At 41.6% G+C, this 15,388-nt stretch overlaps 1 pseudogene; it reads right to left on the reverse strand.

Annotated features, from left to right (window-relative positions):
• Positions 1-293: 293 nt before the first annotated feature.
• Positions 294-986, reverse strand: LOC138260811 (MOB-like protein phocein pseudogene; annotated as a pseudogene).
• Between the last annotated feature and the right edge of the window lie 14,402 nt (positions 987-15,388).

The raw sequence follows: 15,388 nt of genomic DNA on the forward strand, positions 1-15,388 counted from the left end.
TGATTGTTTAGCAGCAATTTTACAGAAATGTGAATCATTTTATTAACAGGCTTCATAAACGGATAATACACTTATTAAAAAACCAAGAGAGCCACACTGTTGAATATATACGACCCATCAATAACTTAAAGTATTCCCCATTTTAAAAAGCAATGTACGTAGCATACAAAAACTATACTAAGCAAAGAAGCTATATAAGAATACATGACTGAAGTGTCTAAATTATATATACAGTAAATCGTAATTATTTTTAATTATGTGCTCATTGCAGTTTTTCTGTGCCAGGATTCTTATCATGCTTCCCTTTCCCCAGCAACTGAATTCTGCACCACTTCATCCAAATTGGTACAATCAGGTTACTCTCGGACATCAAGTTATATTTCATCACAAATTTTGTGAATCGATGACACAAAAACATCACTTTCTCATATTCATCAAATATCTGCAAATTCTGAAAGTAGGTATGTGAAAATATTCTGTATATTCTACTGCATACTGATCCTAGTTTAGCTGCTGAGGACTCTTTTATGCTAACCTTGCTTGGAAAATATTTTTTTCTATTAATTATTTATTGCTATTCAGAAGAAAAGCTGCCCCATCAAGCGTGTGCCTACTATAGTCTATAGCAGGACACTCCTTTGGAGTTTTGTGAGCTGCACACAGGAAAGTCTACTGTTCAGTTGCAGTCATCTGAGTGCATGTATCTGGATGACATTCACTCTTGAGTTTGACTGCAAGTCCATTAAGCTCAAGACAGAACTGCCTGAGATGGTCATATTTTCCAAACACCTTCATCGTGGCCTTCTGGGGTTTCAAGAATTTTGTCAATGCAAAGCACAGTCAGCTCTTATGTTTTGCATGCTGTCCATTTCTTCAAAAGATTCATCTGGCCAATTATAAAAATCCTGAGCCGTTGCGCCGGGCCGGTTCCTCCGATGCACTGCTGTCCCCTCCGCCATGACCATAGTGATAGAGTGAGACGGCAAAACCCGGGTCCTGATGCAATTCCAATGGACAAAAGATATCCTCAGTTGTGGGCACCTATAAAGCTAAATGTCTTAAATGTGGCAATGAGTGCAGGAATCCCTCCCTCTTGGCAATCTGCGTGCATTGTCCCCGTGTTTAAAAGGGGAAACTGCAGTGATCCCAAATCCTATCGCCCCATTTCACTTTTAGATTCCTCAGTGATAATACTGGGCTAAATTGTATTACGGCGCATTGAGGAATGGATGAGAGAACATGATGTGAAGAGTAAGGTGCAGTATGGTTTTAGGTAAGGGCTAGGGACCCAGGAGCCATGTCTGAATTTGCTCATGCTGATGGGTAAATATACAAAGGCGTAGAGGGGTACTATGTACCTTGCCTTTATGGACCTTAGCTGTGCTTTTGACAAAGTAAATTGCAGCAAATTGCTTAACCTTGATGGGCATGGAGCCCCAAATCGTGGAGCTGCTCCAATATTTACACTCAGGAGCTAATGTTTCTGTAAGATATGGGACTCATGGGGAATGCACGGAATCCTTTAATTTTAAAAGAGATGTGAGACAGGGGTGTGTTTTGGCCCCCACTTTATTTCTTTTATACACAAATGGCTTGCACAACTTTTTGGTGGAAAGATGCAAAGATGCTCCTAAATAAAAATGGAAAGAGTATTCCATCCCTGATATATGCGTACGATGCAGTGCTTATGGCCCGTACTATGAACGGTCTTCGCGAAGTGGTTAAGGCATATGGAGATTTTATGTCTGATCTGGATTTAGAGGTTAACTGCAGCCAGTCCCACTTTATGGTCTGTGGTAAACCACTGAGCATAGTATGTGCTTTGATGATAAATGATCAAGTCATCAGCTGTGTGCATGAGTTTCCCCATTTAGGAGTAACTTTTGATGATAAAGCAACATGTAAGCCCTGTTTTGCGAGGCGAGTTGTGCATTTTAATGCCACTGTAAGAGCTACTTTTGAGTTTGCTTCAAGAGTTGGGAACAAGCCTATACAGCCTCTGCTTGAGGTGTATAGACGTAAATGCTTCTTGGTTCTCGTGTATGGGGCAGCACTCTGGGGTCATTTGGGTAGCATGGCCCCCCAGATAGAGGAAAATGGATTACGTAGAAGGTTACTGGGTGTAGAACAAAATATCTCAGAGTTTTGCCTACATGAGGAACTGGATTTGGAGTTTGTGGAGGATGGCATTAAGATTACACCTCTTTTGCTGTGGAGCTCCATTTGGTCAAATGATTGTGCTTCCCTAAATAGGGAAATGTTGCATGATTGTATGGAGTGTGATCGAGCTCTGGATATCCCTTGGTTGGCATGTATAAAAGAGGCCGCCACAACTCTTGGTTGCCCAGAAATGTTTAATGCCCCACAATGTCTAATGCGTACTTATAAACGGTGGGTAAAGGAGAACTTTTTTAACATTTTGAGAAAAAGGGAGGCAGAGAAACTAAGAAAAGCAACTGTGAGGGATTTCTTAGTACTAAAACTGCAGGCAGGTCCTGGAATGTATCTTTTGACAGTACAAAATGTTTGGGGAAGGTCACTCATTACCCGCTTCCGCTTAGGAGTAAGTAGAATTTGTGTTTCCCGCTTGGCCAGTCTGACTTGAAATCCATACTAATCCATACTAATTTGTTTTTCTTTAATTCATTTTACTCTGTTTTGTGATGCTTATGCACCTTTTAGACAAAAATGTTTACTTCCCCTACTGAGAAAAAAGGGTTTTGTGCAATTTCACCCAGCCTATTTGTGGCTACGTATGGTCCCTGATGAGTTGGTGTCTGGGGTCTTTTTTAAAAGGGGCTATATGTTGGCGGAATAGCGTAAATCTTTTAATTTATTTAACGTTTTTGTCTTTTGAATTTTAACTGTAAATGATAATTTGAAGTTTTTAAGATTGTAAGTACGCGAGCTCTTATATTTTGTAAATGTTTGTATGTAATACGTTTTGTTCTTATGTGATTTATGGTTATTATTATATAACCAAATAAAGAAGAATTGTAATTGTAATTGAGTGTGAGGTCTGACAAGGTGATCAATGTGGGCTTGTCTACTGTAATGTCACTGAAGTTTGTGAAGATGGAATCCAGTAGCTGCCCAGCAGCACATGTTGGTCATTTTACTCGCTGGGTGAGTACAAAGTTGGACAGGTCTTCAAAGATGTTGGTTTGTTAGGATCAGTGAGTGACAAAGTTTGCAATGTACAGCCAAAGCTGTCATATCTCTCAGGGGGCCGTAGACAAGGGTGCGGCTCATCATGTGGGCTGAGGTGATGAGGAGATTGAAGATCAAGTGTTCCATGCTGCTGCTGGTGCTTTTCCAGGGAGTGGAGCATTGGGTGGATTCCTTGAAAGTGCTAGCTATTCTACTTATAGGTCTGTGCATCTGTCCTGGCTTGCAATCTTGTATCTAGGAGAGATTGCTGTGGTGATGACAGGGGGAATGAGGGAGTCATCCAGGTTTGGGTCAGGAAGAGCAGGTCGAGTGAGAGGTCCTGTAGAACAGAGACTGGACTGAGCAAGAGGAGGAGATCCACTACAGAGGTTGCAACAAGAATACAAATCTCTGGAGCATTCTTTGGGAGTCTTCCTAGACAGACTGGAAAGTGGTGAACTTGTCATGCCATTGTAGCTTCTTTGCCTTTACAGTGACCTGGACATACAACTATTCTCTGTGTATTGGAGCTGTGATAGGGATCTCTTAACTCCATTTAATCCTTATGTGATATTGTCAAAACATGAGCCAGTATAATCAGAACTTATTCTGCATGATACAAGGATAAGAGAATGTAGGAACCACTACTTCATTGCCTCACCAAAGCCACAGTGTGCTACACCCTCGGAGACATCGAATGAGTGTCAATCTCAAATAGAATAACCATTCACTGCCCCTCTGCTAATATTGAAGGCACAGGAGAAGCCCACACACGCATTTGTAGAGCTCAAGGTTGACAATGGACCTGAGCTTTATTTCCACCACACTGATAAGAACCAGAAAGCAAGTGGACAAAACTGTGTACATGGTTGCAATGGACCCTAATGCAATAATGGCTACTGCAGAACTCCTTTTCTTTCTTGGTGTCATACACTATGTTCACATCCCAATCCCTCCAGATGTATGGTATGTTACAGCTGTAAAGCCCTTACATTTTCAGGATGTAGTGTTATTCAGAGCTCAATGAGGACATGCAAAGGGATATATCTAGTTCAGAAATTTAGCTGTTGAGCAGCAAGTCATAGAACAGACAGAGGAGTGATTAACATAAAGTTGATAGAGACAGAACTTTGTGCTGCACTGAAAGCTATACTATTCTTACTTCTGTGACATTACATTGATGTTCACTTACCATAGTGTTTTTACATTAGGGTAATGATTATGCCAGGAGTTTTACTTTGCATAATAAGGTACGCTGTAATTTTAAAAACATATGATAGTTGTAATGTAAGAAAATGTTCTTAAATGAAATATTAAATAATGATAGGTATACATATATTAATTAAATATAATAAACTTAAGATATTAGAACACTAATTATTTGTTTGTTGCCATTGTTGATAGAGACGTTATGATTACTTAGTTGTCAGGCTATGCTTTGCATTTTTCCTGTTGAAAGATACCTCTGTGTAACATCTAATTTTATCATTATATAAACTTTTAATAAAATATTTTGTTAACTGGTCCTGTCAAATTAAAAATATTTTGTGATTTTTTTTCAGCAACAGGTTTTTATCATTTTTGAAGTGTTTCCCTTCTTGAAATCTTTGAATATGTAGTTTTCTAGTTTTCAGACTCTGTGCATACAGAAATGCTTCTCATTCAGTAACATTAAACAAAATCTCCTCAATACATGTAACCCAGGTTTTGGGAGTTATTTCTTAATTTTTATAATGCACCTACCCTTCGTGAAAGTTAGATGTCACTGTTTTTCACCTTTCTTTGGCTTGCCTAATTACTTCTTAACTTGTTAGAGAGCCCCTCAGAATTCCCCAATATGTTGGATGCTGCGTTTTATATATTTTAATGTTTTTTTTAAGTAAAAATATGTATGTGTCTAGGGGAAAATGCAGGTTTTCTTTTATGACTGAACCTTAGATTAAATTTACTCCATTATGTTTTTAATACATAATGATATTGTATCTGGGCGGAAAATCTAGGCATTCAGATTTTTTGCTTTACAAAGAATGGTTAAATAATTGCTTATTTACGTTTACATTTCTACTTTTTAGTATTTATCACTAGTTACACAATATATGTTTTTAGTAATGTTATGTAGAATTGCATACTTTGATTTAACAACGTGAAGTAAAACATTTTTGATAGAAGTATGTTATGTTATGTTATGCTCAGGAAAGCTGCTAGCAAAACGTATGGCATCTAACATCATGATTAGACAATCTACAAACATTTTGCTTATATGGTATGAGTGAATGGTGAGGTACTGGAAGACAGGTTCTTGATCTAGCTTACTCCTCACAGAATTATGATAATCAACACCAGGGGTGGTGTGTGGGACCAATACATGACTACTCACTCAGTATGGACTGTGAGCTATTGGACTGTACTTTACTCCTGGTTTTCTACCTTTTCAATGACAAGAACTACTTCTGTTTAGTGAAATTAGTACTGCTACTAATGCATTTGACCATTATCTCAGTAGAGATGACATCAAATACAATCACACTAGTTATGACACCATGCAGGATTACTAGCATTGACCGCCCAGCTGTATGTCACATAATCAAGTGACAAAATATTGGCATGCCAAAATATCATATCCGGATTATTACCTAATCAAATATCATGACAATACAAATATATCTGTAGATAGGAATAGATTTTACTATTCATAACTTCAAAGCTACATACCTTGGAGAACATATATGTTCAACATCAGTAGATATGGAAGAAAGAATATAAATAAAATTAAACTTACCTATAAATACTTACTTTAATTATATTGTGGAAGCTGATATTCTAGACAAAATATTTTGTCAGGACGTTATTTAAAACTTGACATTGTAGTAGAATATCAACTACCTCCAGGCATAAAACAAGGTTACAGACAGTATGGTATGAAATACTTTATCAGTATAAAATGCTTCACATGACTAATGAAACAACAGCCACAGCAGGAAGTGCCCACGGCAAAATGGGGATACCAACTGCTGTGAATCTCTCATATGCTAGGGATGCCCACCATAATGCCAAAGCTGTCTATAGTGTGGTAAGAAAACTCACTGCAATGTTAGAAAAATATTGTGTCATGGTTGCACACATAATACTAAGAACCACCACACCAGGTCAGTCACGATAATAATTATTCCAAGGATGGCCACAATTATGTGACAGATGGCCACAATTAGGACAAGCGAACTTCCTTTATGGACTAGGATAGCTGCTGGTATGCCTTGCTTAGTCAAAGGATGCCCGCTATATGTCAAGAACTAACATTATTATGCCAGTCCAACATTGTGCTAGGAGTTATGCCACAGATTAACCCCTTCTATTGTGGCCTTTCTACTAAAGTCCGTATTCATGAAGAGGAAGGAACATTATGTGGTGCCACAAGCATTCTGACTGAAAATGGTACATGGCTACACATATTACTAACTATTCATAACCATTAAATTGTTTTGCAACGCTGCACAATTAGTTCAGTGTCAAGTATTCTTATCATTTCAATTTATGACAAAAATAGAAGCTAAAGTAGACCTGAAAAAAGTTCAGGAAACATTGGTAATTCATTAGAATTTGTGAGGAAACTAACATTGAGGACGCCGTCTGCAGGTCAGGTACAGACAGCTGTCACAAGAAGAACAAACCCTCTACCCCCTTCTCTCTTTACCCACTTTAGTACCCTGCCCGCAGACTGACATTTTACACTTGACTTCACTCTATCCCATTGAACATCCGCCACTCCCCAATTCTGTTGTACTAGTATTTCCTGTCACCAAGAATGGCTTCCAGGGTGAGATAATCTCTTGCAAGGAGAGACACAACAAGAGCCACATGCACAAGACATACAAAATACCAAAAATATGTATACATAGGCACAGAGAAACATTTAAACAAATGCACAAACATACCTGCACAAACCATTTCCATTCACTTTCATTAGTTCATGTTTATCAATTGGCATAAAATTAGCGAAGGAAAAACACTACAATTTTTTATTGTCCACTACATGTTATCAGATTTCAATTACATAGACTCTGCTATACTGTCCCAAAAAGTGGAGTAGAACAACAAATTAATCAGAGGACCATCTGTAAGAAAAAATGCTGAAGATATGCTCAGAACCCTGTCAGCCAATCAGAACCAACTCTCCTATCATATGGTGCGATGGAAACATTTTTCGGGCACAACGTTTACAAGACTTTTTCCTTTGACATTCGCTTCCTTTTCTTAATTTCCCACATGACCTTGAAGCCGAATGTCTGAGATTCACTAAACCACTGAAAATGCACTTTTTTCAATAGGCTCCTGACGTTCACGGCAGTATACTTTTCGGTTTTTCGCAAGTAGACTTCTGAGAATTCAGTGATGGCTGGTGCACATTCCTACCTCTCCCAGCATGTCCACGGTGCTTTGAAGCAGTCTAAGGGCAGAGTTAGACCTCTAATGAACCATACATTAAAACAAAATACAGGTAGTAAAGAAGCTGTTTTGTAAACCCTCTCTTTTCAAGAAAGCAAGCAAGAACTACTCTTTCAAATGGGATCAGTGTAACCTCGGTGCAAGTTTGACTGAAATCAGCACTGCACAACGGTAATAACAGCAAGATGAACATTTATTTTTTAAGTAGTTGAAGTCTTGACCGAGGTGAGCAACCCCATTTCACACGTGAAAAAACATCCAGAACAAAGTTATTAACTGCCCTTGTTCATAATATTTGAAATCAAGTATAGATATTCATCAATTCATCAGGCAGAACTAACGTTGGCTCCTCTTTAGCTTTGGCATATATGTATTTATTTATTTAATGACCACAAAGGTCGAAATGCTTTGGAAGTGATAAAGGCACTTCCATGTTTGCCTCTCTACTAAAGTCCGTATTCATGGAGAAGAAGGAACATTATGTGGTGCCACAAGCATTCTGACTGAAAATGGTACATGGCTACACATATTACTAACTCTCCATAGCCATTAAATTGTTTTGCAACGGTGCGCAATCAGCTCGCTTGTCAATTATCCTTATCATTTCAATTTGTGACAAAAATAGAAGTTAAAGTAGACCTGAAAAAGTTCAGGAAACAGAGGTGATTAATTAAAATTTGTGAGGAAACTAACATTGAGGACGCCGTCTGCAGGTCAAGCACAGACAGCTGCCACAAGAAGAACAAACCCTCTGCGCCCACTTCTCTCTTTACCCGCTTCAGTACCCTGCCCGCAGACTGACATTTTACACTTGACTTCACTCTAACCCATTGAACACACGCCACTCCCCAATTCTGTTGTATTGTGATTCAAACACGTTACAAATGGTTTGGCTATGTGAAGTTGAATGCAGCCGCGTAGTCCATATTTTTTTCAACAATCTGCCATTTCGTAAAAAGAAAAATGTATTGTGCCACCAGTCAGCGGTCCTATTGTTTTCTCTGGGAACAGCCATTTCATTTGAAGTTTCTTTGTGGGAAGCACAGAGTCAACGTCTACGTGGCCTATTGCTAATTCATATATATCCATTTAAATTATTTCCCAGGTTCTGGAGCTTTTTACAATCTTGAAAAATATAACAATAAAGGAAATGATTTTACATATTTTAAATGAAACGATGAATATGTTAAGTGAATCTCAGAGGTTTTTTTAAATGATTTTTTAATGAATTATTGATTTGGCTTTCCCATACAAGAAAGTCAGTATCTTGAACCCAATTCAAGAAATATATTTCAATTAGAAGACCTTTAAATGACCGAGTGTTTTATGTCTTCCGTGAGCAGCCTGATTCCGAGATCCCTAGAGGGGTTGGAAATAATTACTCGCATGATAAAATCAAACACTATGAAGTTTGTTTTTATTTGGGGATAATTGTCACTATTATAAACTTAGCGTCTTTTTTTTTAAGCTAATGTGGCTACATTATGGCAAAAACGGCGCATCAGATTTACAAAGTGGAGCAATGCATGAATTGTGCTACCTTGTAACCCCTTGTGCCACATTATGCCTGCACCAGCGATAACGTATTCACGGGTGGTTCCCCAATTAAGGGCACTGAACAAATTTCGCAAAGAAATCTAAAAGATTTCTTTGCTCCTTTTTTTTCGGCATTTGCCTGTTCAGAGGAGGCGTTAAAAGGGGCACACTTTTGGTTACAGTGGGCCTCTATGTATTGTTTAGGGTTAGCACCAAAATTTTGGAGCTAACCCTGAACATTACATCAATAGCGTCAAAATGTGCCATTGTGCGCTTTATTTCAAAATATTTTGCACACATGGTGGCGGTAGTGGGGTTGCCAAGGAACGCAAGAAAAGTGGTGCTGCACTGGGTGCAGTGCCACTTTTCCGAAATCTGCCACATAGTCCTTTACAGCTGAGCAAAACATACAGAGCTTTGTGCTTTCTATACCAAAATTCCTGTTGCACATCTCTTGGTACTTATTAGGCATTATCTCTGATATATATCAGCAGCTTTGATCTGACAACAGGTACCTGGACAAAACTGTATATGGTTCTGTTTGCTTTGCATGCAAAGGGTTGTACAATGGTGGGAATTATGTTGCAATCAGCTCCCACTGATTCTCCACCATAGCTATGTGGCGAGGTCTTGTCACTGAAACAGATCACTGTAAAGACCCCCATTTAAGCCTTTCTGTATCTTTGTGTTGCTATCAGCTTTTTTCATCATTGATGATGTTAAAATGTAGCAAACTGCTACTGACCACTTTTTACATGCAAGGCCTTATTAAGACAAAGGTGGTAATGGAAATATGTCAGTCAGTCAGTCAAAAGTTCTTTATTCAGTCACAAAAGACTATAAAAGCATAACACATAAAGTAACACATTTCATAGTAAATCACTGGTTAGCCTAAAACCTTCTAATTCTCGTTAAAATATGAGTGGCGAAAATTAACATTTTTAGACAGAGTACTAATTACTTAATAAAATTAAGTTAAAATTCAGTATGGGTATTTTTTTATTTTTTTTAAATGAAAGATAAAATTCAATCCAGTCAGAAGCTTGACGAAAAGTACAATATCCTGCTAAAAACTGATTTACTACTATAATATAAAAAAAAGTCTACCTAACTAAAAAGTATGTAGAAACTCTTTCAGGCTAAATCCATTTCTTGTATGGTGATAAATAAAATATATGATATAAAATAATATCCTCAGGGTACTTTACTAACCCAGAATCCCCTTTCTACATATAAGTCCCATCCTCGTCGGGCATCCTAAACAAAACTTATTAAGGATTGTGAAAACCCAATCGTGTGACATCGCATAAGGATAATCTAATCAAATAAACCAGATAAATAATTTCTGTAAATACGTTAATCATAATAATTCACAATAGAAGAACATTCAGCAAATTCAAATTATGATCGTATTTATGTTCTTTCTATCAGTGATTACAGAACTTAAATAGTTTGCTAAGGTGCAGCATATTTCAATGGATGGGAGCGTCTTATAATAAAGATAGGCAGCATGGCATTGGCGTAACTGAGAGAATCTTAAGAGAGGGATTATATATTGTTTTCTCTGCCTGTCATACAGTTTTCAAAATAGCACAACGTGTATTGTGCTTTGTTATGAAACGGAGTCGCAGGGACAGGTCCTTAATGCCATGCTCCAGTCATTCATGGTAGGAAAGGTTACCAGCGGTGAAACGTGTCTAGTCCTAAATGAGTAAGGACAAACCGGTGCCTGGATCTAATTACATGCATTAGGTAGGGCTGCATGCCATCCACAGTCAACATGAGTTGATTGTTCATAACACTATGGCTCTCATTACAACCCTGGCTGACGGAGGTAAAATGGCAAAAAGTACTGCCAACAGGCTGGTGGTACTTTTCCCCATAATATGACATTAGGGGTTTGGCTGAAGCCAAACTGCCTATGTACCACACCGTCCGCCACAGCGGTAACGACTGCTGGGCTTGAGACTGCAGTCTCCAGCCAGGCGGCCAAAACTAGCCCGCCTGCTGGTTTATGACCCTGCCTACCGCCATGGTTTTTGTGGTTTCCTTACCACCATGAAAACCATGGTGGTAGGCACTATCAGTGACATGGAATTCCTTCCCCTACTCCTCCCCTGGTTTACCCCACCCCACCCTACCACTCCAGACCCCCCCACGACATACACACACCTTCACGCACCATCTAACACGCATATACACACTCATACCCACATTCATCCACACATGCATACATCCATTCAAACACACATCCGCGCACACTGATATACATTCAAGCACACATGCATTAACACAACACAACATACACGCACTCACACATCCATACATGCACACACAGACAACATGCATCTCACACCTGCATACATGCATACACGCATGCACAGACTACACACACACACACACTCCCACCCACAAACACCCCCCACCCACCTCCCCTGTTGGAACACCCGACTTACCTGATTACAGGGGGTCCTCCGGCAAGAGACGGGACGGGGCGCTGCTGCCAGCAGCAGCGTCCGCCAGCAGAACACCGCCAGGCCGTATCTTGTGTCATGATACGGTCTGCAGCTGTCTACTGGCGTGGCGCTGCTGCTGGCAGCAGCACCACCTTACCACCATCCGTCACCATGGCCACAGCTGGATTTCTGCCATCCTTCTGGCGGAATTCCGGCTACGGTCATAATTTGGCTGAAGGCTGGTAGCCACTGCAACGGTTCTTTGGCAGCCGTCGCCGCAGTGGTAGGCGATATATAAGGCCAGTGTCATAATGAGGGCCTATGTTTTTGCACTTCCACTGCCCACTTCAACTCCACTAGCTGCTTAGGGCACAAAGTCCTCAGATCTTTTCTGCTTACTAAAGCCAATACTTATGGGTTTTCGTAGTATTATGAGTGCCCCACATCTTTGAAAAAATTCTTGATGTACTTCAACCACGGGACTCTTAAATAAAATATAGAGGCCAAACAACCCCCCAGGAGTGCCCAGGTTTAAGCCTGCATGTTCTGAAATCCATATTTTCTGCCATAATAGTATGGGCTGTACCATTATTAAATCAACTAAAAGGAGACCTCCAGTTCGGCATAACTCACGAATGAGGAAGTACCCTTTGGTACAGATAAAAGAAATCTCAGGAAATCATTTTCCACTGTTTGAAGCAAAATACATTTAGGCCCTCATTATGACATTGGCAGTAAATGCTGTTTACCGTCACAGTGAAGGCTGCCAACATACTGCTGTGGTGACGAATATCCATTCGCCATGTTGTGACACACACCAATCCGACAGAATAATGCCACATACTCAAATCCGCCAGACCAAAGGTCAGTGCTAAAGTGGGGGTACCAACACTCAGACTGTTACGCCAACAAAGCAATGCCCACTAAATCATGACCCACAAATCACCACGGCGGACATTCAACAGTGGTAAAATATTGGCGGTAGATACTGGCGCGCTCAGAATGGACACCCAAATACTAAACTGCACAACATTGGGCAATACCAAAAACACACACCTGACACAAATACACACACCACACCCACCCACCCACAACACTATAAAACACATACCCACATCACCCACAACCCATTACGAATACAAATCATTGCCACCAGACTGACATCAAGACCACTGTGACAACTAGACACACACACCACATACACCCATACATTCCTCACGGACCCCACTATGCACACCCAACCACAGTACCCAACACCCACACACTTACACACACCACACAACACCCATGTCCCCAAAAAGGCCCCCCGTTTCACAGATGAGGAGTTGAGGGTTATGGTGGAGGAAATAGTCAGGGCAGAGCCACAGCGATTTGGAGCACAGGTACAGCAAATATCTATTACAAGGAAGAAGGAGCTATGGCGGCAAATCGGGTACAGGATGAACGCTGTGGGACAGCATCCACAAACAAGGGACAACATCAGGTAGAGGTGGAACAACCTACAGGGGAAGGTACGTTCCATAGCAGCAAGGCACCAGCTTGCCATACAGAGGACTGGTGGTGGACCCCCACCTCCTCCCCCACAGCTCATAGCATGGGAGGAGCAAGTCTTGGCAATACTGCATCCTGAGGGACTCACTGGAGTTGCTGGAGGACTGGACACTGGTGAGTCAACATTTACTACTTATCACCCCCCATACCTGCATGCCATCACACACCTTCACCCTCACTCCCATCATTCCACTACATCCCACACACTGCACCTACACATATGACTAACCCCAATGCCCAGCCAGGCATGCAATACCAATGCATGGACAGCCCTCCCAGACCTGCATGGACACCCATCACTAAAGCATGCACAGCAGAGGGGAACTAACAATCCTACAATACATCAATATACACAAACCAAGGTGGCAGGGCAACAGCAACGATAGAGGGGAAGCTAGGGATGTACAGTATGTCACAGACATGAAGAATAATACATCACTTACATTCCTGCAGGTTCCCCAGTCAATGTCAGCGGAGAGGAGGTGCCACGACTATCCAGTACCCCAACAGAAGATGCCCCCAGTGATGAAAGTAACTCTGGACTTCAGGATCTGGATCAGCATCCTGGCCCATCAGGGACCACTAGACAGCTGGTCACCCCAGCCCACTCACAGTCCACCACAGAGCCTACCCCATCAGTATCCAACACCACAGCACCCACCCAGCATCCCCACACCTCTGTCCCTAGAACAAGCCAATCAGCAGTGTGCCCACTTGTACAGGGACCCCAGTCCACACCTCACACCCAAGACAATCAGGGACCTAGGGTCAGTGGCAGTGGGCACACCGTTCGGGGACAGAGGCACAGGGGAACAGGGACACTGGGAGGACCCCTGTGCACCAGGGGGAGTAGAGGCCCAGGGAACCAAATTTCCAGGGGACACTCACCAAGCTCCTAGGTGCCTACCAACAATCCCAGGATGCGATGGGCCAGATCCTTGAGAAAATGCAGGAGAACAAGCGGCTGAAGGAGGAACACCATCTGGAGATCAGGGAGGACTTGCAGGCACTCAACACTACCATGATCTCCATAGCAGGGGTTCTGGCAGACATGACCATGAGGGAATGAACAGCATACCAGTGGACTCCTACCACTAGCCAGTCTATTGACCAGCCCACCACTTCTGCTGCAGCTAGTGGGCAGGAGACCCCTCCACAAGACCCTGAGGCTACCAGCACCCCTCCCGCTGCAGAAGGTGAACTACCCCGCAAACATTCCCTGTGACCCATACAGAAGCCAGAGACACTTGCCAAGACCAAGACAACCGCCAGGAAATGAGACTCTCCTGATTGTCCCCCTTGAGTCCCACCCTGTCACCTTGTCCACTTTGAACTGCCTTTGCTCTCCTTCCTACGGCCCCTTGGACACTGGATCTGTGCTACAAACAGACTGGAAAAATACCCTGGACTTTCCTCTACCATCACCCCATTCCATAGCACTTTATCCTCAATTTTATAGCACTACAATAAACACCCTTGAACACAACTTGACCAATAGTATTTTATGTGTTGAGAATGTGCATATAGGGAAACAGTCACATCTGGTGCAAATAATATGGACACTGTGATAGCATACAATTAATGACCTGTAACTGTCTGTAGAACTTATCTCAGGACACTATCACCAACATCTGTTAAATGACAAGCCATAGTTGACAGTAAGTTTAGATGCAAAGAAAGCAAATAGCATCATGCCACAGACACACAGATGAAATAAAAATTCAGAGCAATGATCAGTTCCACTGTCTCACCTGTGTGTCACTGGAAGTATTGAAGTATAACTGATGTTCTGTTGTCCACATCCTCAACCTCTGCCTCCTCATCCTCACTGTCCTCAGGGTCCACTGCTGCCACAGGGGCATCTCCAGTCTCCTCCTCCTGCAGAAAAGGCACATGTTATCTAAGGGCCAGGTTGTGCAACATGCAGCATGTCACTACTATCTGGCAGACCTTTCCACTTGAGTAGCACAGGGAAGGATGGAGGCACCTGAACCTGGCCTTCAGGAGACCGAAGGTCCTTTCAATTATTATTCTGGTTCACCCATGTGCTTCATTATAATGGTTCTCAGCCCCTGTCCTGGCATTTCTCAAAGGGGTCAGGAGCCACAATAGGTTTGGGTAGCCAGAGTCACCTGCTAATAGTGAGGGACAAAATTTTGCCTTATACAATCCAATGGGGATAACACCTGAAGGCATACACTGACATACACTGGGTGGGGACACTGGCTAACCTATTAGCCTCACCCTGTACC

Source organism: Pleurodeles waltl, chromosome 10 (assembly GCF_031143425.1).
Source record: "Pleurodeles waltl isolate 20211129_DDA chromosome 10, aPleWal1.hap1.20221129, whole genome shotgun sequence".
Taxonomy (NCBI): domain Eukaryota; kingdom Metazoa; phylum Chordata; class Amphibia; order Caudata; family Salamandridae; genus Pleurodeles; species Pleurodeles waltl.